Source organism: Anabrus simplex, chromosome 3, assembly GCF_040414725.1.
Source record: "Anabrus simplex isolate iqAnaSimp1 chromosome 3, ASM4041472v1, whole genome shotgun sequence".
NCBI lineage: Eukaryota > Metazoa > Arthropoda > Insecta > Orthoptera > Tettigoniidae > Anabrus > Anabrus simplex.
The window spans coordinates 192,039,970-192,064,964 of record NC_090267.1 but is presented as its reverse complement, the minus strand read 5'-3'; the positions used below and the strand labels follow the sequence as shown (position 1 = coordinate 192,064,964).

Below are 24,995 nucleotides of genomic sequence, written 5' to 3'. Positions count from 1 at the left end.
AAGAACAGAAAAAAAGGAACCAAACAAGGAAAATGGTGATAGGATGCCAATACTGTAGCGGCCGCATGATTTTGAACGTTTCGTGCACTTATTAAAAATAAGAGACAAATAGTATTTGTGTAATACATTTTTGTCAACAGAATTTGGTACACTTGGAATGTGAGTAATAACTTTGCGTGATATGAGTCTGTGATACGAGAAATAAGAGACGTAATTTAAGAGTTCTGGAGTAATATTACGAATAAAAGCAATATCAATAAATAAATTGCGCAATGTACTGGGATACTTGCTCAGCACAACATTCAATTTAAAGCGATGTTTGAGATGTTTACATTTCTTTGGACGTCTATATTAAAATCGGCCATCATGATCATTGGCGCATCAATATCAATCTCTTTGTCAATGATTAAACTTGATTCAGAGTAACGCATGAGTGCATTAAAGAGAAACATATTCTAAGACCCAGAGTTGATAGAAGAATGAATATATGTGGAGGCTAACCTCCAACTACGCGCGCGAGTCAACACAGCGCGATCTTACAACAGAGAGTGCATGTGACGTCACAAATTTTGCACACATTTTGCCTTACGTTGAAATGCCATTTCATGAAAACTAAGTTTCAGATTCTCGGTTTTTTCCCACAGGTATCCTCCTCTTTTATTTGCCAATTAAGACATTAAACATAATCGTAAGTTAAATACTCTTGGCAATTTGCGAGGTAAGTAAGGGTGTATTCAGCCCGAAGGCAGGTCCGTACCTCTGCAGAGGTGTGCCTGAGCTGGAGTTTGCGTACGGTAGGGTGGCCAGTTCCTTCCCGCTCCACCATTCCCTTACCCCCCCCCACCAAAAGCGCGTAGCAACCCATCCAAATCTTGACCACGCCCAATGTTGCTTAACTTTGGGGACCTCACGGGTTCTGGTGTTTCAACATGGCTACGGCTGGTGGCAAAAGGGAATTGAGCCAGCGGCACGTGGTGTTTCCAAGAGGTCACCCATCCAAGTACTGACCACGCCCAATGTTGCTTAACTGTGGTGATCGGACGAGAGCCGGTGTATTCAACATGGTATGGCCTTTGGCATTAGTTAATAAAACAAAAATAAGAGAATAAATAAACTACAATACTCCCATCCCCTAGTTCCGGATTACCCGAAACTGGGGACAGACTAATCATACTTTGCTATTCAAATATATTATTTTTAAACAGATATTTTATTTTCTTCATTGCAGTTTGTCTATTACTACATTAAACATCATAATTAAGTCTAATAATCTAATATGCGGAAATGAGTGGCTCGTCTGAGGCGCTGGCCTTCTGACGCAAACTTCGCACGTCAGCCTCGTGTCGGCAGATTTACTGGCACGTAAAAGAATTCCTACGGGTCTGAATTCCGGCACCTCGGCGTCTCCGAAAACCGTAAAGGTAATTATTGGGACGTAAAGCCAATAACATTAGTATTTAATCAACTAATAAATGTGTACATTCGTTCTCCAGATTATCGCTTCTTCTTTCTCTCTTTCTTCTCCCTTTATCTATGGGCTGTGCAGCTCTCAAGGTACTGTTTCTAGGTAACATCGCGTCACTTACTTTTTTACATGACACTATTTCGTTTCACACATTTTTTGGAAGATACCCAACTCTGAGCACTAAGAGAAACAGGCAAGTATACCAGTTTAAGTTATTGCATTGAAATGGGTAAATTTTAAATTTTAAATGTCGGAGGTGGGGAGAAACCATTTGGGAGATAATACATGCAATGCTGACTTAAGTGAAATACGCACGGCTGTTTTTGTTTGTGTTTCTTGGACACTCACTGATGAGTTAGGGGTACCATATTATACCCTGGCCAAAAATTAAATACAACACCAAGAAGGTGTTGTGCTAGATAAATAAAGTTCGGGAACCGTATTTGCACGTCTGAAAGTTGACACCTATTCAAATGTCCGCGCTACTCGACGAAGAGTGGTCCTAGTAACTCCATTGACCTTGTAAAGAAAATTTGATTTACATGCGCGCTTTACACGTAAGCATTATTTATCGTCCTATATTGACGTTGTGAGGTAAGTGTGAGTCAAACATGCTTTTAAGGAGACGAAGAAGTTTGCTTACTAAATTTGAACGAGGTCGTGTAGTAGGGCTACGAGTAGATGGCTGTTCTTCCTACGATTATTGCAGAAAAACTTGGAGAGGATGTATCCACAGTGCATCGGTGATGACGACAATGGTTATGGGAAGACGGTCTCACGAAGATCGAGATTCGGCCACACACGGGCTACTACGGAGTGGGTAGACCGCTGTATTCGCCGCATGGCTGTGGTGGATCGTACTGAATAAGCAGCAGTCATCAAAGCTTCAGTTGGCACCAGAATGGCGCAGCGAACTCTTAACAAATCGATTACTTGTGGGACAGCTCCGAGTCGGATGTCCCGTAGCGTTCATGCCACTTACTCCGAATCACCGCCATCAATAACTTCAGTGGTCTGAAGTTAGAGCTCATCAGAGAGTGGAGTGGAGTGGAGATCTGTTGTGTTCTCAGATGAGAGTCGTTTTATTTTTAGTGCCAGTGATGGCTGTAGGTTGGTAAGGAAGCCAGGTGAGCGCATGGAACTAAGCTGTCTGCGGCGTCGACACACTGGACCTACACAAGGAGTTACGATCTGGGGAGCAATTTTCCTTGACAGCAGAAGCATTCTCGTTATTAACCGAAGAAATTCAACAGCGAATTTGTACGTCAGACTGGTGAACGAACCGGTTGTGCAGCCATTCATTCGCAGTATTCAAGGGGCGTGTTTTCCAACAGGATAACTCTCGTTTTCATACCGTTGATGTACAGAGTGTCGACCAGTTTGCCTTGGCCTGCGATATCACCAGAACGTTCACCCATTGAACACTTACGAGACATTGTGGAACGAAAAATCCAGCGTTATCCAATACCAGCATTAACCGTTGCAGATTTGATTGATCAAGTGCAACAGTTGTGGAAATCCACCCAACAAAATATGAAAACTGTACCTGTGATCGAACTCATAAAGATAGGCATAACATCCCGGAGACGTTTCTGTAGGACATCTTATACTCTACAATCCTTACTCATATTGTTTCTGGATATAATTCCCATAATCTCAGAAACCACAGATTATGAAGAGAGAATTGTTTATTGTAATATTTTCGTTTGATTCGTGCAGTTTTAAATATTTTTATACATTATAGCATAGTTGAAAAACATACAGTAGAAATACAAATAAAGAACAAAGTGTCAGAAAAACAGCGTTAGGTTAATATCTAAAAATTTAACATTTGTAATTAGAAATTTGACAGAGAAGAAATGTCCTGGAAGAAGTATTAAACGCAATATTGTAAATAAATCAAACTTATCGGATATGTTATATAATTCCACCAGCTACACCGGAAATGTGTCACCCAAAATGAAGGTCACCACAGTTGTTATTCTCACTGCCTTCATACCACATCCGACACCTCAAGTGAATATTAGTATTAAACTGTTAGGACACGTGCTAACTAATCCGAATATACGACGGTAATTTAATTATATGCTATAACTTTAATCTATGTACCTAATTGCTCTAGACATCAACAAAGTTATATTTTCTGTTTCTAACTAGCATGTATCAATTCTTTGCCTTCCATATATTTACTTCCTCACATTCCCTTAATAATGCTGTATAATTTTGCAATTTTCCCTGTTACATCCCCTCTCTGTTCAGTTTTACAATCGTACACAACTTAATTTCGTTTACAGTTTTCCTCATCCATGAATTTACTTCCATTGCATCTAAACAATCTTTTAAATAATGTACCAAACCCATTTCTTTACAACATGGTAAAAATGTATTTTTATCTCTATTTTGTCTGTAGGTTTTATATTTGTACCCTGTAACCACCATATTATATCTCTCATTTCCCTTTTGCCTTATCTACGTTTGTCCTCATTCTCCCAATTATATTGCAAAATTCTCCCAGTGTTCTCTTATTTAAGCACTGTGAAGCAATTTTTTGCTATTCAGTATCCTTAGCTCTTAAAACTACTTTATTACGCATTATTTGATATTCCATACAGTACCTTGTAGAGTATTTTCCACAATGTTAGGTACCCCTGATTTTGATATTTAATTTGGATTTGGAAAGCTGTGCAAATACCATATCATTCACTGCGAAAAGAGGGGAAAATCAATTGAGAACTAGAGAAAAGCTTAGTTTTATACAGTTATTATTCTATAACTTCAACGTTACGTAAAACTTTCGTGCGCTTTTATACATTAATAAAGTCATAATATAAGAACCTGTTTGTAACGTATAGGGTTATATATTAGAAAATAGGTGTCTTCTATGGTCATTTGGCTGCAATATACTCTTAATATTTACTAAAATATTAATAACTGACAATGCATTCACACACTTTAGTTTTCCTGTTTTGATTTATTTTGACAATTTTTCCACTTATTAAAATTCCCATACTCTATTTTCTTGACGACTTCTCCCTTTTCTTTACCCGTCCACGATTTTCCATTCTTTGATTACTTACATCCTTTTTTTTTTATACCATTGCCTTGTTTTTCTGTGCATTAATTTTTAAATTCCTATCTTTACAGTAATTTGCCACTTCATGCTGGTAGTAGTCAGTGCGAGTAGGAGGATGTCATTAAAAAAATGAGATCCGTGATATCCTGTTTCTCAAGACTTGATTAAACCCCGGACTCAAAGACTTTTAATTGAAACACGTTATTTGTGAAGAATAAAATCAGTATATCTACTTTCGAGAATATTTCCATAATTAATATACCCACTTTAGTTTGATTCAGCACTTAACTTCTGAATATATTTTTTCAATCGTTCTGATCATCTTATGAGACGCACTTGTTCTTCCCATCCTTGCCACAACAGCACCTCTAGTCACCGACGAATGGAATGTTTTGCCCAAATCAACAGTGGTGATATATCAGTTTCCTTTCTTACTTCTTTCTTTCTTTCCTTCTTTCTTTCTTTCGTTCTTTCTTTCTTTCTTTCTTTCTTTCTTTCTTTTTCTTCTGTATATATTATTGTTGTTCGCAAAACAAATATGTTGTCAATTGTTCTCATCCCTTCTCTGAAACCTGACTGGAGTGTCCCCAGAACCGAGCACCCCTCCGCCCACTCCATAATCCTTTATGCCAGCACATCTGTGTATATTTTATTTAGAGTATCCACCATACTTATTACTGTATAACTAATTGGGTTTGAATCCTGTAGGTAACAGTGAAACCGCATAAATATCTGTTGAGAGGTTCTGGTGCTACGAAATGCTATTCCCTTACCTAGCGTAGGATTTCAGGATTTCTACTGTTAAAAAGTGTTATTTTGGTCGAACAGAGATAGGTATATGTGGTCACCCGACCTTTCTTGTAGTACATATTTTGCTCGACAATTCGTGCCCATATACAGTAATTATTGGATATCTAACGGTTTAGGCAGCATAGGCCGATAAATTTGTCACCTGACGCCATTGTTTTCGGGTTGTTGCGCAAAAGTCGTTGCTGCTCAGTTTCCTTTAGTCACAGTTCAATATTTAATTTTTAAAAAATCCCCAAAGATAGTCTAGGCAACAGCGAATACCATATCAAAATCCGTCCAGCCGTTTTTCGAGGTATGATGGGACAGGCAGACAGACGTAGAGTTTTATACGTATAGAGATAATTTTATTTGCTTTACAACTCACCACATTTACGGGTTTTAGGTACGGCGAGGTACAGGAATCCTGCCGCAGAGGAGTTCCCTTATGGGTCAGTAAATCTATCGACATGAGGATGGGGTATGTCAGCGCCTTCCATTGCGATTAGTCTATTATTCGATAACGAGTGGATTTAATTCCACTTCGTTTCAAATACGGCCGTACTGATTCGGGGTCGAACTCCCTAACTTGAGCTCATAAGGCTAATACTCTACCGCCGGGCTGAGCGGCTCAGACAGTTGAGGCGCTGGCCTTCTGCTCTCAACTTGGCAGGTTCGATCCTGGCTCAGTCCGGTGGTACTTGAAGGTGCTCAAATACGTCAGCATCGTGTCAGTATATTTACTGGCACGTAAAAGAACTCATGCGGGCTAAATTCTGGCACCTCGACGTCTCCGAAAACCGTAAAAATAGTCAGTGGGACGTAAAGCAAATAACGTTGAAATTGTTAATTCTCTACCGTCTGAACTGCTCTGCCCTGTGAAATGTTTATTACAAAGCTAGAGATAGTACGGAAAATCCCTGAAAAACATCGTTACATTCACACACGTTGCAAAAATGTATACTAATATGGTTTATAAAAATACGTAGGCTATCGTGGGGGTATGTTTCTGTCCCTAGTCCCACAATTTATCCCAGTATCAATTTCAAACTCAAGATTTCCGCCCTGATAAAATACATATTACAAAGCTAAAAATAGTTTGGAAGATGATGAAGTACATTTCTGTGTTGTTTTATAATTACTTTTAATTGGTAAGAAGTTGGGATCCAAATGAATTAATGGCAACCATTAGCCCGTATCTTGTCCCTGATAGCGTCTCGCCTTACTAATTGGAGGTTGCAGGGTGAGCAGAAGGAGGAGAACGGGGTAATAATTGCTAGGAAGCGCAAGAGTGGGTGGTAGGGGTGGAATGGAGACAGAGCTGTGGTTCGTAGTCTTGATTACCGGTGTTAAGTACCTGCACACGCATTGCGACACTTCTATTTAAAACAGTACCCTCCCAACGTAATATATCTCTTACAGACGCAATAATATATTTCCGGAGAGGATATTCTTTACCAAATTTAGAGACTGTTCTGTATTTTGTTATCTTTAGGTTCTTTGTCACGCACTCAGTAGTCCACATTGAGGTACAATAAATTTCTTGGAATAATGCATGATGCAAGATAATGTCGCTTTCCATTTGCCCGTATCCTAGGCACGTATCTGTTTGATCATAACGAATGATGCAGATGTTCAACCGTGAGGAAAAATTAATTAATATTGCTTAATTGGATTCATTCATTATTATCAGAGCTAAGTTCTATTCCTTATTTATTATTTTGGGATTTGAGACGTGTCTTGCAAACGTACGATTTCTACAATATTCATTGGATTTATTAAAATATATTTTAACTTCCGAAGGAGAAAACTATCGCAAGTGGGATACTTAAAATACTGATACTCACTTGAAAATACAGCTGTACCCATATATCTTCTATTCCAAGTAAGTACTCCAAAGGTTTCTAAATTTAATTCCTCTCAAATTCCAGTCTTATAAGGAAACTCTTAATATTTTAAAAAATCATGCTGGAGAAAAGGGGCAAATCATTTACAAATTAATTTTTCAATATCGCATTATCACTGGTAAGGTTTCGGGGACCTAGGTAGACGAAAGGACTAGGAAGATAGAATCCCTGGCCTTAAGTAGGTATTGTACCGTCATTTGTTTCGCACGAACCACCACGTTCATTTCTGCCGACGATGGGACCAAACGCACAATTTCCCTGATGTACATTTAAAGAAAAATCCTGTGTACTTATAATTTAGGCTATCTAATCCTTGAAGAAAACCATCATGATTTGAAAAAAGAACAGCCATATCTTTAGCACAGAATTCAGGGAAAATAGTATCAAAACACGTTTTGTGGATGACCAGTCTTGGCATAGGAAGGCATAGATAGATAGTGGCATCATTAGATAGTGGCCTCAGTGACCGACCGTTAATTTGGTCTGAAATGTACTATTTACCCATCTTCGTAACCAATCAATTATGTCTTGTTCGTGACAAAGCTGAAAAGTTTCACCGTGTGCAAGTCTGAGACTCGGATATCAGAGTTAACAGAGGACACCTTCCAGAGCTAGTGTAAGGGCTCCTGGATATCCACCGCTAGGGGGTCCCCGAGAATAAGGACGGCCGTCGTCACCATCCTGGAAAAGCATTATTAATAAGATCAGGTTGAATTTCCCGCTGAAACAGTGCGTGGCTTACCTTAAAGCGGGATGAGACGTCATAAAGAAAAGGAATTATTGGCAGAAACTTCAGGACAAGTGCGGTCGCGCCGATGAGACGAAATAGAGCGAACAATTGTATTTCATTCAGTTGATTCCTTTACTTACGAAAACATTTGTTACATTGGATACATGGGCTTAATTTCACAGGACCCGGCACGGAGACGTTGTCGCGCCTTAAATTTTCAGTCGTGTCGTATATATACACAGCGTACGCGATTTTATCGATGCAGCTATAAATGCACCTATTAATAACGATGAAATTTAAATTTTCTTTCCAGGCTCTACTACAACTACCTTCTTCATCTACAGATTTGCCCACAGCTGGGAGGTAACGAGTGCGAACTATGTCGACCATATGGATTTGATCCTGTTTTACGGCCGGATGCCCTACCTGACGCCAACCCTATGTGGTGGGACGTAATCACCATTGCGTGTCTATGTGATGGTTGGTAGTGTGGTGCATTTCCTGAATATGAAGAGGAGAGTGTTGGGGAAAACACAAACAGCCAGTTCCCGAGGCAGAAGTATTAATCAGATCCGATTAAACTCTGCGGCCCGACCGTGAATCGAACCCGGAACCCTCTGAACAAAAGGCCTCAAAGCTGACAATTCATCCAAGGATTTGGTCTAATTTTAGACCAATGTATACTAATCAAAAGACTAGTGCACTACTCGATTACCCTTAAACTTGAATACTGATTTTTTTCAAGCCGTTTTCCTGTGATTCCGTAACGAAGAGGCAGGCAGAAAAAAATGGACCTGAACCTGCTTCCGACTTTTATATACCTAATCCGAGATAGTAAAAAGTTTCAAGTAAATTTCTGAAGGGGGTTCAGACAAAAAATAACTCTATTTAGATTACAGCTCACGTCATCAGATATTCTTACCTCTGCATGAAACTTCGGACGAATGATATTCTAAATCTTGAAATTATATCTACTACTACTAAAACTAAGAGTAAAATTCTCACTACAATGGAGTTAGTGACAGTTCCTTTTTATTCTCCGTCATTATCGTACGAGAAGTCTTGATAGATATAGGATTCATGTTTTGAAAGGCTTCCTTACTGTGAATATGTTCCTCAGCAGAACGCATCCCTATCAGGCTGCCAGAATTGACGGTCTTTATTGTGGCAATAAATGGCTGACCGAATAAAAGTGCTAATTTTTATAACCCTTCTCTTCAGACAGATCAGACATCGTGTAGCCATAAACATACCACACTTACAACTGATAGAGAAGTTAATGTTTTATTCATAAATTTATAAATGTTAGAGCAGAGACAACAGTTCATTACAAACTACATCTAACGAAATACTGAAGAAATGAGTTGAATTATTTATTATACTAATTCTTAAATGAATTATATTCATTTGCTTGAGAGTGGTCCTGGAAGGTATTAAAATGTTACAACTTCGAATGTTAGGCTTCCGGTAGTTTAAAGAATTCCTGCTGGACGTACATCTGCACCCCGATGTCTCTTAATGTCTTGTAACAGTATTTAACATTAAACAAATGACTTTTATTTACTTATAGTCAAATGAAGACGACTGTCAGTCAGGTGCTCAAGACGTGTGCTTACGATAGCGTTCCTGAATCCTTGTAAGTTCTTAGTCATTTAAAAGTCAGGGAGACCCGAGTCAGTATATTTATTGGCATGTTTAGGAAGTCATGAAAACAAAGTTTAGGTAGTTGAACTAATTGAACTAACCAAGCTGTTATCATTATATTAATTTATTTATCTTAGCTCTTTATCGATGAATTTAACTTTTTTTGCTATTGGCTTTACGTCGCACCGACACAGATAGGTCTTATGGCGATGATAGGACAGGAAAGGCTAGGACTGGGAAGCGGACGTGACCTTAATTAAGGTACAGCCCCAGCATTTGCCAGGTGTGAAAATGGAAAACAACTGAAAACCATCTTCAGGGCTGCCAACAGTGCGGTTCGAACCCACTATCTCCCGAATACTGGATACTGGCCGTGCTTAAGCGACTGCAGCTACCGAGCTCGTTATGAATTTAGCTTCGATACCAGGACAATTTTATACAGTGATAATATCAGAATACTTCAGTTGCATTCAGGAGTGCTAATTACAAATGATTAAATGTAAAGAAATGATAATTTGAACAAATTCAAACTTTCTATCCACTATACCGTTGCCAAGACAATGTTGATTGTACATGTATTGTAGATACAACTGAAGCTATGTCTGATAGTAATGCATGCGTTTTTCAGTCGATCGATCGATCAATCAAGCAAGCAAGCAAACAAGCAATCTATGTTATACATTTTATACGTGATTGTAGATGGTGTCATGCCGATCCACTAAGCGTGGTGTACTTATACATGGTACTTACATGCTACTAATGTGTCTAGATGATGCGGCATGATACAGGATTACGTCAAAGGCATACAGACTCACACATTCTTAATTATGGAACTTACAATTTCAATCGGATTCTATTGTTCACATTCTTGCATACATCTTCTGTGATAAACTTAATAAGGAATTTTTTTAAATACTGAAGGAGACTTTACAGTTTACATGAACAAGAAATACTTTTTTTACTTCAGTTGTATGTGTTGAATAAATCTACGCTTTATGACACGCAGATAATAAAATTGTGTAACTACTTAGTCGAATAAAGTGTATCTCATATGAATAGGTACAGGGTTAAATTGTTTCAATTTTTCTAAAGATAAAATGCCACACTGCAATTCAATTTAAGGATCACGTTGAAGTTCACGCTACAAGGAATTATCTTCAGTAAATTCCATTACGCATTAATTTATTTACATACTAACAGTATCAGGAATACGAACATCAATTCTCTATAGAATGCACGCTGTACGATACATAGAAATATTTCATTGCAAAATAATATTTACATAACCAAACGAAATACGTACATAACGCCCGATAATTCTGGTCGTCCAGCATGTTTCACTATTTCTTTGGCTCGCGTTTTCGCTCTGTGTGTATCCTATTAAACACGTCTGATCCGCAATTAAGTTTCCAAATGACTGGTACTATGCAGGAATACGTTGCTACGGTAGATGGAACTTGGACCATGATGAAACCTCAAGAGCTGGGCACACATCAAAAACTAGGCAGAATTTCGTGCTGCCTATGATGGTTCCTCGAAATACTTATATATTAACGTTCTGCATATCAAACCCTTGTAACACAAGGTCTCTGGATAAAATGGAATTGACTAATTTCATACTTCGTAAGTAAATTTCAGTTCTCAATGTTTCTATATTCTTGAATCCCGTGATTCATTTTAATATGGCTTTAGGTTTAATTGATAAATTTTAAAACTTTCTTGTTTTTATATAGACACTACTAAAGCTGTTAGTATATCCTGTCAATCAGAGCAGCCTCTGTATTTGGAAGAGTCTTGTAAATCATATATTGTACCTTTATCACCTCCAGAAGAAGTTGAATGTAACTATACAGAAAAACTCAGCATTCCTCCAAACTTTTTCAAAGTTTTAGTTATGATGTACGTTCCCTAATATTGTTATATATCATTATAATATTGTTAGACATTCATTTGACCTGGTGGTGCTATGAAGCGTTTACCGTACAAGAAATATGGTACCCAAGTTGTTGACACATTATTATTACTACATGCTGGACAATTAAGGGAATGGAGCAGGTTCGTTAATTGTAATTGAAGTAGCTAATTCAATTAAATATGGAGATTGCACGATAACATCAACCTAATATTCATTATACCAGTCGGTGAGTGCAGGTAAAGCCCAGGCGTGCTTGAGTTCTGCTGCAAATACAGGTAAATTGGCACATACCATATTACACTCTACACAACTCTCTGTATATACTACTGTATATTTAAAGAAAGGATATGATATTTCGAATCATTTCGAAGTACTAATAAAATATTTAAAAAGTTTAGCAGATAATTCATGCTTTGTGTTATGGAAAAGAGAGTTGATTCTATACTGAGTAATTAGAATGTCATTGATATAGCTACTCTGTTGGAATACTATACTAATGGGTATGTTATTACGCAAGTATTTTTCCATGTCAGATAAAACATATTTGTCCTCCTTGGTGTCACCAATATTAATTGTTTTTAGTTGTGTACAACATTGAAACAGATATCAATCAATCACTACTGATCCGATATTTTGCGCATCTGTTATGAACACATAATATATTGAGAGAAAAAATAGACTGGGTCCCTCATATTCAAATGCTGAATAGCTGATTTTAGAAATACTTATCGTCAATTTTCCCATTGTTGAATATATCAGGGTTATGAATAGTTTATTACTACACGCAATACTGGGTAGGTACCGTTATCTAATTTGTTAACATTTCTCAAATAGTTTAAATAACATACAGGTTGATTTAAAAATTGCCTGCATCATATCTGAAGATTTATTGATGCAATTACCCTAATATTTTGTTATTAATGTTTTGCACTGATATTTGTAACCAGAAAAATTATTTTTCAAATTGAAGATGGCGTACTGGAAAGTGTGTACAGTATAGTTTTGTTTGATTTTTTTAAGGAATCCTCATTGTTTGAAAATCCCCAAGTGCCCTTTGTTGAGCTGTTGGTCATTTTTACGGCCAGATAGTTTCCTTGCGCTAGCACTATGTTGAGGAATGTGCTTACGATTGCGTGTTTTCTTAGAGTGTTTTTTAGCGTGATGTTTTGTGTATAAATTATATGAAGATTTGTATTAAGATGAACACAAACACCCGGCCAGGAATCGAGCACTGCGCTCTCTGAACCGAAGACCAGCACGCTCACCATTCATCTAAAGAGGATGACTAACTTTGAGCTACTATACACTTGAATAAAGAAATAATTTTCATGGATATTGAATTTTCATGACCACACTGTAATCGAAATTGACTTTCAATGTATTAAGTCGTGTTGTATGTACATAGTACGTGTTGAAGAGATGTTAAGTACAGAACAAAAATGGCCAACCGGACACCAGTGCGATCCGGACCCAATAGGTTGAATTTCGATTACAATGCGGTCCTGAAAATTCAATATCAATTGATTTGGCCCACAACGGGGGACTTGCACGCAGTCTAGAGTGTGATAACAGTAACCTATAGCTTAGATCCTTTCCAATATAACAAACATGACCTAGACCACCACACCTAAATTGGTAGAGCAACCGACGCGAAGTGGGTTTGGATCCCACTTGTGTCCGGTTGACCATTTTTTATGTACTTAACGTCTCTTTTAACACGTACTATGTACGTATAACACGACGTAATATGTGGAAAGTCGTTTTCGAAAATTATTTCAATTCCTAATAGTTCTAGCAGTTAAATAAATTATTACAAAACTGTAATGGATCTAGCAGTTATATAAAATAGACGTATACAAACGTATCTCATTGACTAAAAGTTTTGGCCTTCACCCAAGGTGACGGTTGTCTGGTTTCTGAGAACGTGGTCTACACAACTCTTCGCATATGGATGCAGTCCTCTGGTTCAAAAATACGAAGCCATTGTCAATGAAACGAAATATTATTTCTTTACTACTTAAACCCGTATTCCAAACTATAAATTCTAATACGAAGTGTAGGAGAAAGAGAGAGACGTTTAATTTTCACATTCTGTACGGCCAGTTTATACACCAAACCTAAAGAAACTGCGGCACTAATTCACTACCCGATTCCCTCCACCTCTGATTCAGTCAATTAGACCTAAGTTAGTTCTTCTCTTTCTAGGATAGCAGGTTCCATCCTGCCTGAAGATAGTGGCATTTTTTGTTGTGGGGTTCCAGAATAAATTCACTGTGGAAATGGCCAGACTGTATTTTACTTGCAATAAAAAGGATATCATACGATATGAAGTAAAGGAAATTGTGACGTTCACTATATGCCCTTTCCTTATTAGACGTTACTTATGAGTGACAAAACCCGTAGATGTAAAAGTCTTACTACCGATCAAGTGGCTGTGTGGCTTAGGTCACCTAGCTATCAGGTTATATTCGGGAGATAGTGGGTTCGAACCTCACTGTCGGCAGTACTGAAGATGGTTTTCAGTGGTTTCCCATTTCCACACCAGGCATATGCTGGGACTGAACCGTAATTAAGGCCACGGTCGCTACCTTTACACTCCTACCCCTTTCCTAACCCATAGTCGCCGTAGGATCTACCTGTGTCGGTGCGACGCAAAGCATATTGTAAAAAAAAGAAAATCTCACTGCTGACCTTTCTTGGGGTTTATTCTTAAGTTCCAGGGCAGACTCTCGTGACTGACGTGGTGATAAGAAACATTCAGACTATGAGCAATTTTCTCCAAATCCCAGTCCCATTAGATCCCAAATAGACATTCAATTCAGAAATATTCGTCATCATGTTCCAAGCTCTCTGGAATGTTACCATATCCTGGAGTAGCAGTTACACGAAACACCCTTGAAAACTTATTTGACATAAAAAATAATTCGACAAATAAACTGTTATACACATTCCATTCTGTCCACTCTGCCTCGGTAGGGAGTCGGAAAAGTATTACAAGTAGTCTTTTTTCCACCTATGATACATTGCCTAAAATAGTGAAAGGATTGTAAAATAACATCGCCAAAAAGGATACAGAGGAAAGTTAAAGGACATTTATGAAAAGTATGCGAGGAACTTTTAACCTCAAGACGTCTAAGTCTCAAAATATAGCGGACCACTGTACACGCGAGTTTGATTGATCGTTGGCCTGCTTATCATTAGGCATCGCATCATTTGACTGATGAGTCACGTCACGCCCACCACATATGCGTTGGCAGCAGGCACACGACCATAATTATTTCCTTCGCCATGATTCATGTGGTGTACAAGAAGAATTGCCTACACAAGGAGCTAGGAACATTTCCAGTAGCATCCCGATGAAAAGAATTTAATGCTACTTTCTGTGACTGTGAGATGCTCTAGACAAAACATGGAGGACATACTCGTATATATAATGTCCTTATTGAATAGGGCTTATTTAAAGGAAACAAGTAAACACCACCCTGCAGATGCATGTGAAGAGAAGTGTCAAATATAGAACTCCACCACCGAAAACTATCAAGAAGAGTTTAAATTTGCAAGCATAGGAGTTATGATTAAACCTCGAGTGATAATATTCACAATATTTGTGGATTCCTGTGAAAAGTTTAGTCTGAGGTACATTTTGTTTAATGTAGTGTGTGGAAGGTTTTCTAAGTGCGGGAACCATTTGTGTAGCTAAAGCAGGAATACCGGGGTATTAAGATCTACAAAATAAGTTAAATATAATTTATTGTAGTTTTGAAACCATTTGGGTATCACTATTTCATCAAAATTGATGCTACTGAAAGCGTATTAATTTTAGTTGAAAGTGATCTATTATTTATATATAGTTTTCTCTTAAAGTCACTAGTATTCGAATCTTTGTCAACTGGGGCGGCCTCCAATTCTGAATAAAGTGCAAATATGTTTATTCACTGCAGAAATCAAGTTCAAGGCAGAATCAGCAAACCTTGAAGTGTGTAATAAAGAATCAAATGATGTAATCAAGAATCATATAAGATAACAACAATTACTCTAATACTGGCCTTTCAAGTACAACTAATGTCACTTTTAATTATGAAAAATGCTGTCTACATTGAATTGCAAATTGTCGCCATAAGACCTATTTGTGTCGGTGCGACGAAAAGCAAGTAACAAAATAAAAAAAATGAATTGTCAGAAGATTTCGTATAGTGTTACACCCTAGATACCAATTCAATTTCCTTCATTAAGCGAGATTGTTACTATTCATTAGAATAGGGGATTGATACGTAATGCCTTCTCTCTGTGGAGAGCTGAAGGTTCATCGAATCTAACGGTCATGTAAATGATGAAACCAGGCAGTGAACGAGATACATTCATTCGTTACTTCGGTTGAATTACAGTACTTCTTAACTAATTAAATGATTGGTGACTCATATTGGATGATGCATGTTTTTATAATATCTCACTCTCTTTCCTTTTCTCTCACCTTTCTTTATTTTCAGGGGCCAACAGTTCGAGAACGTAGGGTGGTGACCATAGGGGTATTATGTTATCCTTTATTTACATCGGCATTTCTGTGATAGTATTTTCAATTTCGTAAACACCACCCTGCAGATGTATGTGAAGAGAAGTCTTGTGGTCAAAGCTTCTTTCTTTTTGGACTCTACGATATTTGTTTTGCCTGACCCAGAGTGTATCGTTTTTACGCAATCCCCCACCACGCCTTCATTTGTCAAAATCGTCTTTCTTGAGTGGTCGGACATTTTTGCTCAAATTTAGGATTTTTTAAAACACTATAGGCTATAAGCTTCCATTTTAATAATATGCCTGAAATTGAGATGCAGGTTAAGAGTTGGTCATTGTTTGCATTCGTTTCTCCACATGCATAGCTAAGAAAGACTGCTTAATATTGTTCTCTTATAGAATAGAGAATATGAGTTGTGAATGAGAATTTTCTTTTTTTTTGCTAGTTGTTTTACGTCGCACCGACACAGATAGGTCTTATGGCGACGATGGGACAGGAAAGGGCTAGGAGTGGGAAGAAAACGTCCGTGGCCTTAATTAAGGTACAGCCCCAGCATTTGCCTGCTGTGAAAATGGGAAACCACGGAAAACCATCTTCAGGGCTGCCGACAGTGGGGTTCGAACCTACTATCTCCCGAATACTGGATACTGGCCGCACTTAAGCGACTGGAGCTATCGAGCTCGGTTGTGAATGAGAATAGGGAACTTCTTAACTAGGAAATTCATCTTTTACTGTAGACTGCATCGAATTGTTTTTGCATACAAGGAAGGATCCTAATATTTACACTGGTGAAAACGATCACGGCTGATGTCAATCGACAAGTTTTGATTGTTTTCTGGGGTCAAAACTTGTCGAGTTTGAGTTATAGTGATTTATTTGCATTTTTTAATATAGAATACAACTTCTCGTCAATGTTTGATTTTTGACTTGTACTTTTCCTTGTTGCAGATAGGTCTTACGGCGACGATGGGAAAGGGCTAGGACTGAGAAGAAAGTCGTACAGTTATTTCAGCAAAGATAAATTAATATAATTTAGACGTTACTACAATAGTGACGTTGCTGATGAAAACTGGTTGCTGTGCACTTGGTTTGAACAGATTGGTATATTCGACGACATTAGTATTAAAAACTTCATTCAATTTGAGCACCGAGCAAGTTGGCCATGCAGTTAGGGGTGCGCAGCTGTGAGATTACATTCGGGAGATGGTGGGTTTGAACCCCACTGTCGGTAACCCTGAAGATAGCTTTCTGTGGTTTCCTATTTTCACACCAGGAAAACGACTGTGCTTAATTAAGGACACGGCCGCTTCTTTTCCACTCCTAGCCTTTTCCTATCCCATCGTTGCCATAAAACGTAACCGTGTCGGTGAGACGTAAGGCAGATTGAAGAAAAACTAATAGAAAATCGAAAAATGATTCAAGAAGGGGAAAATAGTATATTCAACAAATATCCAACTTAATATCTTGAATACATTGTTTTGAATATTTAAATATGGGGATTTTTTAATATTTCCAGTGATAAACTTTTTTACGCACTTGGATAATTTCAAAGCTAAAATAACTTATATATCGAAAAGTCGCTATTATAATTCGGCGTTCTGGGGAATTATGTTATCCTAAACATGTTTACAGTAGCCACATTTCTCTCGGTATTTTGTACATTCATTTTTAGTCCGGATTCCATCTCGAATGATGGGGAACAGTTGAAATGTATTCTATCCCTAAATGTCATGTTTTCAAGACCTTTTCTTTACGGCACTAATTACCAAACATTTTTATGAAATTCGTTTGTATATTATCTGTCAAAAAATTCCAAATAACCGCAATGGTATCCAGGCCTACACTGTTCCCGATGAAGCTTGACACTTCCAACCCATTTTCTTGAAGACGATGACTCATTACACTAGTTGCTGTCTGACAGACAAAACCATGCTTTAAGTCGGGAAATTATGCATACAGTATGTCCAGTACTTGGTGATACTGTTCTTCCGTAATTGCACGTAAAAATATACAGTAAGATAATTACGTTCTTCCAGATGTTTTATAGTATCTTACGAGCATTTCTGCAGCAACTGTTCCCCAACACTTTGTCGAGCAATGCAATTTTTTGCAGTACGTTTAGTGGGAGTGAATGGTTCTCCAAAATTAATCATGGTTTTATTTCTTGTCATACTTTGTGGTGGTATCCTGCATTTGCTTGCGATTTTTTTGAACTTTCTCATAGCATAATCTCAGTTATCATTCTTGTAGGGCGTAAACCACCATTAGTTATGAAGCAAAGCTTCTAACAGAGCTAGATGGATCAAAATTTCTAAATCCATTACTGTCCACGGTAATGATAAGCTTGGAAAGGCATGATATATTTTTTAAATCTCCTTTATCTTGGGCTTCAGGCAGATTTGATTATGGTAGTAAGCCTGTTAGTAGAGTTGTGTAACATTTGACAGCCTTCCTCCTAACTCTTCAGGCTCCAAGCCCTGCGAACTTGTAACAAAAGAATCGATGAGGCGTAGAAACTGAAGACTCGACTGCCATTGGTGGGTTATTTTGAGTTACGTCTCTTAGTTCATGTCTTGAGTCAAATGGTGCTATATGGACAATTATGTAATTAGAATATCTGGCAACGTCTCAGGCCTGTGTTAAACAAGCAAGAAGTTAGATCGTTAGGGGAGAAGAGGAGGGAGAACGCCACAGCAAATGGTGCAGGAGAAAGCGCTTCTAGGGTACTGTCGCGCCAACATCTAACAAACATGTTAAATATGCAAGAGAGAGAGAGAGAGAGAGAGAGAGAGGCCGTCTAGCTAATACTGCTCGACCACAACCTTCTCATACTAGATAGAGACGTTCTGCTTCAAGATACAAGCAGCCTTTAATCTAACTTCTTTAATATCTCGCAAACAAAATTGATTTCACACATTTCCAGTAGGAATCCCTGGAGACAACAATATCGAAGTTTTGCCGCCATCTTAAGATCAGTTAGGAGGAAAATTTACTTTCAATTCCATTAACTTGAGTTGAATTCTGGGTCAGTATTTCAAGGGTCAGAGGAAAAAATCCTAGGTACGTCAACTTCCTTCAGAACTCAGAAGAATGACATTTGTATTCAAAACCAAATAAAAAGTTACAAATTCATATGCTTTGAATAACTGAAGTTTGAAATGTACCAAATTGAATTAAGCTTCGTCCGGTGCCCAGGATATCACCGCTAACTCGATTACGACAAAAAGTTGACTTAACTGTTTCTATCTATTCTATTTATGGACAGGAAGGTAGATCACAATGCTCTCCCGAAGAAATCATTTTCTATTGTAAACTCCTTTTATTATAGTAAAATCACACATCGAATCACCTTTTTTTCTGCTTATAATTATTATTCTTTGCCTACCGAATTTCCCACACCTGTGGGGTCTGGGGTGCGAAATGCGTCGCACATGTGGATCTGGACCAGTTTTACGGCTGGATGCCCTTCCTGACGCCAACTCTATACGGAGGTATGTAATCACTATTGCGTGTTTCTTTGGTGGTTGGTAGTGTAGTGTGTTGTGTGAATATGAAGAGGAGAGTGTTGGGACGGACAAAACACTCAGTCCCCGAGCAATAAGTAATAATCGGAAGCGATTAAAATCCCCGACCCGGCCGGAAATCAAACCCGGGACCCTCCGAACCGAAGGCAAGTACGCTGACCATTCAGCCAACAAGTCAGAAATTATTATTATTATTATTATTATTATTATTATTATTATTATTATTATTATTATTATTATTACTTAAAAATTAAGTTGTTCCGTGATTAAGTTGGTCACACTGGGAATAATCTTTGGAAGAGTCAAATGAATTCATAGCACTATGTTAGGAAATATCACTTTGAATGAATTTGGACGTACAGTACATTCATTTTTCTCCTTGTTACCACCAGTCTCGAAACAAATTAACGTTGATGGAAAACGTTTCGCTGACCATGCAACATCCAATCCTTACTCACGAAGGACAATGCTGCTCACCATTTAATACCGATGTGTTTCTTGTTTTTGTTTACTCTTTTTTATTATTATTACGTTTTTACGACCGCATTGGACCACTGTAGTCAGTTTCTCTCCGGTTTTCTATGGTGTGTTATGGTTTTTACTTTCTGTTCTTGCAGTATTTCTTCATTAAATATGATCTTCGTCTTCGTTCTTCTTCTGAAAATACCCTTATAGTTGTTTCTCTTTCATCAATTTTTGGTAGGAATCTAATTTTACTATTCTTCAATTTATTTATTTTGTTTGGTTTATTCTTATTTCCTCCAGTGTTATATCTAATTCTTTCACGTCATATTTTATTTCTTTTATCCAGACAGGTTGTTGTTTTGGTTTCCAAAGCTTCTCCAAAATTCTGCGTATTAACCTGTCCTGAGGTGTTCTCAACAGAAGACCAAAGAGTGATATTCTCTTTTTTCTTATGAAATCCATTATGGGTTCAATTTCCTGATATACTGCTGCATTTGGGATAATACGCCATTCTTCTTCCTTTTTGTACTTCTTATTAATTATTCTTTCTATTTTGATGATTTTGTGTATGTTGTTCTTTTGCCTTAGTTTAAATAATGTTTCACTCCATAAGATGTTTCAGGTTGGACTACGGTCTTATAATGTTTCAATTTTGTATTTATGGACAAACATTCCTTGTTGTATATATTTACTCTTAATAATAATAATAATAATAATAATAATAATAATAATAATAATAATAATAATAATAATAATAATAAATTGTCTTTACGTCCCACTAACTAATTTTACGATTTTCGGAGACGCCGAGGTGCCGTAATTTTATTCCAAAGGAGTTATTTTAAGTACCAGTAATAATCTACCAACACGAGGCTAACGTATTTGAGCACCTTCAAGTACCACTGGACTGTTCTAGGATCCAACCGCCCAATTTGAGTCAGAAGGCCAGTGCCTCAAACGTCTGAGCCATTCAGCCCGGCTTTACCTCTTTATAATGAGGAAGTTGTTTTGTATGTGCCGCACTCATTGTGTAGGACTGACTTGTCTTCCTCATACCTGGAGGTCCCGGTTAGATTTCGAACTGTCCAAGATTTATAATCCTGAACTGTTAAATGAAACAGGGGTTCAGTTAGCCGCGAGCGATAGTAGAGGTAGCGAAACCAGTCAAGAAGCCGAAGACTCTGGGTGAAGATGTCACGAAATTTATGACATGGCATTGTAATTTTAGAAGCCTCTTTGGCTCAGGTGGCAGTGCGCCGGCCTCTCTCCGCTGGGTTCCGTGGTTCAAATCCCGGTCACTCCATGTGAGATTTGTATTGGGCGAAGCGGAAGCAAGAAAGGTTTTTCTCCGTGTACTCCGGTTTTCGTTGTCATCTTCCATTCCGGGAACACTCTCCAATATCATTTCATTTCATTTATCAGTCATTAATCATTGCTCCAGAGGAGTGTGACAGGCTTCGGCAGCCGTCACAATTCGTATCCTCGTCGCTGGATGCGGGCTTCATACATTCCATTCCTGATCCGATCAAATGACTGGAAGCAGGCTGCGGAATTTTTTCATTTTAATTTTAATGGGCAGCATTCATCGTCGCAGGCCTATGCAATTAATACACTTGATGTGCCAAGGGTTGGTTTTTTGGGTTTGCTAATCTCACTACCCAAGAATATTTAGCGAGTTGTTTTGAATTTTAGCATTATAATTTTTATTGTTGAAACACCAGTAATGTTGATTCGTTGAAGTTGTTAATTTTTATTAATATTTGTGTGTTCTGTGTCGTTTGAAATACTGGAATTCTACTAATCTTGCGGTTTTGATTTCGTGATCATAGCTAAGGTACCATCAGTCTTACGCAGAATTGGAAACACAGGGACGTGACTTTCTTTCCATTTCAAAAATATTCCACATTCGAATCACGGCCACCTTAGTAAACATTCACTGATTTTTTCACTGTACTATTACGCTTCTCCTTTCACCTTTCAATGAACCGCGATAGTCCTGGACTTAACAATAATTAACCTGCTAATTTTGCTTGACTGTTAATAAGGTGATTGTATGCTGGGAACCTCCTATTTTTATGTTGAATACGAAATACAGGCACGTGAACAAGCATTTAAAAAATGTCCGGCTCTATGGCTGAGTGGTCAGCGTCTTGGCCTTCGTTCCTCGGGGTCCTGGGCTCGATTCCATCCCGGGTCGACGGAATTCAATCTTAAACGTGTATTCTCTTGGCTTGAGAGATGGGTGTTTTTTCTGTACCCAGCTTACTACGTAAGGGAAGTAAACATAGCGGGACTAGCCTGGAGTCTGCCTTCAACACTTCAAAACTTTATCTCAAGATTTCACCTCAACTTCGGTCTTTCATAAGAAGTTTCTCACCGGGCGAGTTGGCCGTGCGGTTAGGAGCACGCAGCTGTGAGCTCGCATCCGGGAGATAGTGGGTTCGAACCCCACTGTCAGCAGCCCTGAAGATGATTTTCCGTGGTTTCCCATTTTCACCCCAGGCAAATGCTAGGACTGTACCTTAATTAAGGCCAGGACTGCTTCCTTCCCATTTCTAGGCCTTTCCTCTCCCATCGTCGCCATAAGACCTGTCTGTGTTGGTGCGACGTTAAGCAACTAGCAAAAAAAAAAAAAAAAAAAAATTTCTCCCAGTTATCGTATTTAAAATGTAAGTTTATCATCATCCACAAGTTATTTAGAGTAAATACAAAAAAACTAGAGCAACTTCTCCAGCATTTTAACTGAAAGAAGATCACATTCTAGTATCCCTTACTCACACATATTTCATTACAAATTTGAACATTGACTTGTTGAGTGTTTTAACTCAATATCAAGGGATATTTTATGACATCTTCATCATCATCATCATCATCATCATAAGTGATTTTATTTCATAATAATAATGTTATTTGCTTTACGTCCCACTAACTACTTTTACGTTCTTCGGAGACGCCAGGGTGCCGGAATTCAGTCCCGCAGGAGTTCATTTACGTGCCAGTAAATCTACCGACACGAGGCTGTCGTATTTGAGCACCTTCAAATACCACCGGACTGAGCCAGGATCGAACCTGCCAAGTTGGGGTTAGAAGGCCAACGTCTTAACCGTCTGAGCCACTCAGCCCGGTGATTTTATTTCATGTGTGCCAATTTTTGTATCTTAATACACGTACCTTAACTGAAGAGTTCCAAGTTAGGGGAACGAAACATGTACTTTTTTTTAATCATTTAACTGGAATGTGTTTGTAATTACATAAACTAGCCATAAAAAGGCAAGTAAGTATAAGAAAGTGGGATTCTTCCTTCGACCATAACATTAGTACCTACCATTCCTACAACTCAGCCACCACACACAGCACTAACCTCTAACACAATAACTGGAGCCCTGCGCGGATATACAAAATATCATCCGCATCCCCATTTACTTCATCCGCGAATGGTTATCCGCGGATATTTTAACTATATAACTGTGTTACACCGAAGGTATTGAAACGGATAGACCGGGCGAGTTGGCCGTGCGGTTACGAGCGCGCAGCTGTGAGCTCGCATCCGGGAGATAGTGGGTTCGAACCCCACTGTCGGCAGCCCTAAAAATGGTTTTCCGTGGTTTCCTATTTTCACACCAGGCAAATACTGGGGCTGTACCTTAATTAAGGCCACGGCCGCTTCCTTCCCATTCCTAGGCCTTTCCTATCCCATCGTCGCCATAAGACCTATCTGTGTCGGTGCGACGTAAAGCAAGTAGCAACAAGAAAGAAACGGATAGATCTGTTAACATAATACGATAGGTCTCATACTTGGAACCAGCTCCCCACTTTGACAGGTTTTTGAGGGATTTTCTCTTGCGTCAACAAATACCAACATGTTGAGCTGTCCCGTTTTTGAACATTTTTCCATTCTTACACTAACTGCAGGCAGTAGCTAGTTAGGCTTAGGTCAGATTTACGGCTTTGTGGTCTCAAGGCTCTTTATATCACCATTCTCCCTTATCAATGTCAAGGGAGCCTAACAACAAGCAAAAGAAAGAGTACACCTGAGTAAAAATCAATAAACTTTACTTTTTAGAAATTATCAGCAAATTATCAACTTTGCCATAGAGTTTGCATCCGCCAAGACGCTACCTCTAACAATAACACCCATTTTCCCCAAAATGGCAGACACTACCCACTCTAGTTGGAGGTTCTGCCTTACAAGGGCTGCCGTCAGGGTAGCAATAGCCAGAGGAAAGTATTGTTGTTGTTTTGATTAAAATATCTCACATAAATTGATCTGAATATGATCAAAATAGAGAGAAACAAGCGAAAATGTCACTCAGCTATCACGTCTCTAGTATTGGATTTAATGTATCTCCTATTGTAGCGCAGTTTTCATTGCTGTTTAAGCTGTATTTCATACTTTCTAGTGTTGTTTTCATAACCTTTGTTGGTGGCAGTAGTTACCGTTCTAAAGACTCATCTCCTGATATAGTACCACTATACTGGGAGCGACAGCCGGCCATATGGAGAAGTGTCCCATTTTTTGTTATCTATGGATGTCATTCTTCACAAATATGGCAGAAAACGCATACGTATGATATATGGAGACTTTTATTACGTGAATGGGGACATCAATCGATGCCTGACCCACAAGTGTTCTAGAAGCTTCCCCGTTAGGTTTGGTGACAGCTGTAGAATTGGCCAGTCTGTAACACTAGTCCAGTTCACTTCGGCTATTATCATTGGATCAATATTGTAATTTTTGCTCGAGTGCGAATCGGCAAAAGTGAGAATAACTTATCGCTTCTATTGCTGAGGTTTGAATCCCGGTGTAGAAATCATCATCTGAAATATCATGTGGGTAGCCGGCTATCAAATTCCTATCAAAGCTCCGGTAACCCCAGAAATATCTGGCATAAACTAAAGGAAGTGCGGTACTATTGGGAAGATACAGTCACGTAATTTGTACATATAATATTATGCTATAAAATCCTGTTAACAGC

General features: G+C 38.4%; 1 pseudogene; it reads right to left on the bottom strand.

Moving 5' to 3' along the window:
• Nucleotides 1-959: 959 nt before the first annotated feature.
• Nucleotides 960-1,078, bottom strand: LOC136867550 (5S ribosomal RNA; annotated as a pseudogene).
• Between the last annotated feature and the right edge of the window lie 23,917 nt (nucleotides 1,079-24,995).